Genomic DNA, 5,000 nt, shown 5'->3' on the forward strand with positions numbered 1-5,000 from the left:
CCTGGGGCCTGGTGCCTGGGGCCTGCGGCCTGGGGCCTGGTGCCTGGGGCCTGGTGCCTGGGGCCTGGGGCCTGGGGCCTGGGGCCTGGGGCCTGGTGCCTGGGACCTGGGGCCTGGGGCCTGAGCTCTGTCCTGCAAGCCGGCCGAGGTTCCGGGCGTTCATCGGGGCCAAGGGAGGCTGGCTAGGGTTTCGGAAGCAGGGACCGGGCCCAGGGCTTGAGCTCCGTCTGGCAGGCCATGGGGTTGCTGGAGCCTCCCCGTCCTGCAAGCCGGCCGTGGTTCCGGGCGTTCATCAGGGCCAAGGGAGGCTCTTCCCAGCCTGGCTAGGGTTTCGGAAGCAGGGACCGGGAGCGGGCCCGGGGGCCTGAGCTCCGTCCGGCCGGCCATGGGTTTGCTGGAGCTTCCCCGTCCTGCAAGCCGGCCGGGGTTCCAGGCGTTCATCCGAGCCAAGGGAGGCTCTCCCCGGCCTGGCTAGGGTTTCAGAAGCAGGGACCGGGAGCGGGCCCGGGGCTTGGGCCCCGTCCGGCAGGGCCCGGTGGTGCGGGAATAACCCTCCGTCCTGCAGCCCTGGAGCCCCCGGAGCCCCGGAGCCCTGGAGCCCTGGAGCCCCCCCGGAGCCCTGCAGCCCTGCTGCCCTGCAGCTCCGGAGCCCGTGAGCCCTGGAGCCCCCCCGAGGAGCCCTGCAGCCCCGTAGCCCTGGAGCCCCCGAGCCCGGCAGCCCCGAAGCCCTGCAGCCCACGGAGCCCTGCAGCCCCCCCCGAGCCCTGTAGCCCTGCAGCCCAGGGGAGGCTCTCCCGGGCCTGGCCTAGGGTTCGGGAGCCGGGCCTTGGACTGGGCCCGGGGCTCGGGTTCCCTCCGGCAGGCCCTGGGGTGCGGGAACCACTCCGTCCTGCAAGCCGGTCCGGGCGCCAGGGACGGAGGGTCCACCAGGGCCCAGGGAGGCTCTCGGGGCAGGCAGATTAGCGTCCTTTCGGTCCCCGCCATCTGGTCGGCCCTCTCCCCTCGGCCATCTGGTCGCCCGCAAAGCTTTCCTATGGGGCGACTAGATGGCCGGGCTTCCCTGGAAGTCCCGATGGGGTGCCATTTGCCTCCCGGATCCCAGCCAGGGCTCCAGGAGGTCGGGCACGTTTGCGCCCTGGGTCCCCTCTGTCACCTCGAGTGCACGGATTACAAGAAAGGGGGGTAATTTTCCTCCGGATTAGTAGGTGCAAGGGTATGCCTGAACACCCTCCTGGGGCTGGTGGTTCCCTGCCGGGGACCAGATGGGATGTGCCCCGGGCAACACCTCCCAGGTGTCCGGGGCTCCCTCCTCCGACCCGCGGCGTGGGGAAGAGCCCGGGACGGGCTCCATGGGTCCCGGGCCCTGCAACCCCGGAGCCCCGCTGCCCTGGAGCCCTGCAGCCCCCGAGCCCGGGAGCCCAGCAGCCCCGGAGCCCCGGAGCCCTGCTGCCCTGCAGCCCCCGAGCCCTGGAGCCCAGCAGCCCCGGAGCCCCGGAGCCCCGGAGCCCCGGAGCCCCGGAGCCCTGCAGCCCCGGAGCCCCGGAGCCCCGGAGCCCTGCAGCCGTCGAGCCCTGCAGCCCCCGAGCCCTACAGGCCCGGGGCAGGCAGATTGGGCGTCATTTCGGTCCCGGCCATCTGGTCTCCAGGATCGCCTCGGCCATCTGGTCGCCCGCAATGCTTTCCTATGGGGGCGACTAGATGGCGGGACTTCCCTGGAAGTCCCGATGAGGTGCCATTCGCCTCCCGGACCCCAGCAAGGGCTCCAGGAGGTCGGGCACGTTTGCGCCCTGGGTCCCCTCTGTCACCTCGCGTGCACGAATTACAAGAAAGGAGGGTAATTTTCCTCTGGATTGGTAGGGACAAGGTATTCTGGGACCCCCCTCGGCCTAGCCGTCCTCAGCCGGCAGCTGGACATGCCAGGATGCCGCCCCAGCCCCGGATCCGTCCCTGGGCCTGCCGCGTGGCAGGAAGCCCTGGATGGGGTCCGGGGGGGCCCGGCCGGGCCCGGGTCGGGTGCCACGGCCCTGGGCCCGGTCCCCCGGCCTGCAGCACTGCCAAAGGACCAGGACGGTGGTTCCTTCGAGCCCGGGGAGCCTTCCCTTTGCTCGGCTGAGTTCAGCAGCTCCGGCCGGGGCCCCGAGGGCCCGGGGAGGGCGGCCTCCCCCTCCCGGGTTCTGTCCTTGGTCCTGCTGCGTGGCAGGGTGCCCGGGACGGGGTCCGGAGGGCTCGGTGAGGCTCCCCCCGCGCCTCCGGGCTTGGGAGCCCATGCCGGGTCCAGGGGCCCGGCGGGGCCCCCGGGTCGGGTGCTACGGCCCCGGGCCCTGTCCCTCGGCCTGCCGCACTGCCAAAGGCCTGAGACAGGGCTCCGTTGTGCCCGGGAAGCCTCCCCTTGTTGGGCTGAGTTCAGGAGCTTCGGCCGGGGCCCCCGAGGGCCCGGGGAGGGCGGCCTCCCCATCCCGGGCTCTGTCCTTAGTCCTGCTGCGTGGCAGGGTGCCCGGGACGGTGGTCCGGAGGGCCCGGGAAGGCGTCCCCTGCGTCTCCGTGCATCGGAGCCTAGGCTGGGTCCAGGGGCCCGTCCGGGCCCCAGGTCGGGTGCCACGGCCCTGGGCCTCCGGTCCCCACCTTGCCGTTCCCTGGCGCCAGCTCCCTTTTTCGTCGTGGCACAGAGTGGCACCGGCTGGCTTGACTCTCGTTCCCGGCCATCTGTTCTATGGGATCCCCTTGGCCATCTGGTCTCCGGGATCCCCTCGGCCATCTGGTCTCCCGGATCCCCTCGGCCATCTGGTCTCCAGGATCGCCTCGGCCATCTGGTCTCCCGCAATGCTTTCCTATGGGGGCGACCAGATGGCCGAACTTCCCTGGAAGTCCCGATGAGGTGCCATTTGCCTCCCGGATCCCAGCGAGGGCTCCAGGAGGTCGGGTACTTTCGCGCCTTGGGTCCCCTCTGTCACTCGGTGCGCACGGATTCCAAAAAAGAGGGGTAGCCTTCCTCCGGATTACTAGGGACAAGGTATGCCCAGACACTTCTTGCAGTTCTCTGCCCGGGGGGACCAGATGAGATGTGCCTGGGAAACACCTCCCTAGGCAGCCGGGGCTCCCTTCTCCAGGAGGCCAACAGCATGGCAAAGTACCCGGGAAGGGCTCCACGGGTCCCGGGCAGACCTCCCCCCGGGCGTCCGGGGCACCCACCGGGCAGACCTCCCCCGGGCATCCGGGGCACCCATCTCCAGGAGGCCAACGGCATGGCAAAGTCGGGTGCCACGGCCCTGGGCCTCCGGTCCCCACACGGGTCCCGGGCAGACCTCCCCCGGGCGTCCGGGGCACCCATCTCCAGGAGGCCAACGGCATGGCAAAGTACCCGGGAAGGGCTCCACGGGTCCCGGGCAGACCTCTCCCGGGCGTCCGGGGCACCCACCGGGCAGACCTCCCCCAGACGCGTCCGGGGTACCCATCTCCAGGAGGCCAATGGCATGGCAAAGTACCCGGGAAGGGCTCCACGGGTCCCGGGCAGTCCTCCCCCCGGGCGTACGTGGTTGTCCGACAGATTCGGGCGGATGTGCTTTTACGAACCGGATCGGAATCGGCCCAAATAATAATAATCCACATTTGTAAAGCGCACAGTCACCCGTAAGGGTCGCTAGGGGCCGTCGGGAAGATTAAGCAAGCTATTGCCCAGAGTCACATGGTGCTGGGCTTTTCTGCCGCCGGCGCCGGGGATCGAACCGTGATCTCCAGATTCCGGAGTTAGCCGCCCTAGCCGCGGCGTCAGCTATTTCCCAGAGTCACATGGTGCTGGGCTTTTCTGCCGCCGGCGCCGGGGATCGAACCGTGATCTCCAGATTCCGGAGTCAGCCGCCCTAGCCGCGGCGTCAGCTATTTCCCAGAGTCAAATGGTGCTGGGCTTTTCTGCCGCCGGCGCCGGGGATCGAACCGTGATCTCCAGATTCCGGAGTCAGCCGCCCTAGCCGCGGCGTCAGCTATTTCCCAGAGTGAAATGGTGCTGGGCTTTTCTGCCGCCGGCGCCGGGGATCGAACCGTGATCTCCAGATTCCGTAGTCAGCCGCCCTAGCCGCGGCGTCAGCTATTTCCCAGAGTCACATGGTGCTGGGCTTTTCTGCCGCCGGCGCCGGGGATCGAACCGTGATTCCCCAGATGGGGATATCCCAAAAATCCGGCATGGTAGGTGCTCGCCAGGACCAGGGTTGGGGACCCCTGGGCCGTCAACGCGCAATCTGCTGGGTTCGATTCCGATCCGTGTCAGAAGGTCTGTGTCAGGGGTCTCCAACCCTGGTCCTGGAGAGCACCTCCCAGGCCGGATTTTTGGGATATCCCCATCTGGGGAATCACGGTTCGATCCCCGGCGCCGGCGGCAGATCAGAGTGCCCAGGACGGGGTCCGCGGGTCCCGGGCAGTCCTCCCTTCGGGCGTCCGGGCCTGAGAGCTCCGGTGGTCCACCCCGCGCCTGAGGCCCAGCCGGGGTCCCGGAGCCCTGCCTTGCATGGGCAGGCAGGCAGGAGCCCTACCGCGAAGGCTCGGGTTGGGAAGCACTTTCGATCCCAGCCATCTGGTCTCACGCAATGCTTTCCAATGGGGCGACCAGGTGGCCGGGGTTCCCTGGAAGTCCCGATGAGGTGCCATTTGCCTCCCCGATCCCAGCGAGGGCTCCAGGAGGTCGGGTACTTTCGCGCCTTGGGTCCCCTCTGTCACCTCATGTGCACGGATTAAAAGAAAAGAGGGTAATTTTCCTCCGGATTACCAGGGAGAGGGTCAGTCAGACCTCCGTGTGGTCTGGTGATTCTGAATCAGGGGAAGGCAGGACACCCCTCCTAGGCTGGTGAGTGGGACTCCATGATTGGAATAGGCACCGAGGCGAAAATGATCAGTTCCGTGGGATTTTGAGCCCAAGACCCGCCGAGGCGGGGAATCGAACCCTGGTCCCGGGCTAGACCTCTGCATCAGGGTCTGACTCGCTAACCATTGAGCCACACTTCTCCACTGCA

The sequence above is a fragment of the Lissotriton vulgaris genome, chromosome 8 (assembly GCF_964263255.1).
Source record: "Lissotriton vulgaris chromosome 8, aLisVul1.2, whole genome shotgun sequence".
NCBI lineage: Eukaryota > Metazoa > Chordata > Amphibia > Caudata > Salamandridae > Lissotriton > Lissotriton vulgaris.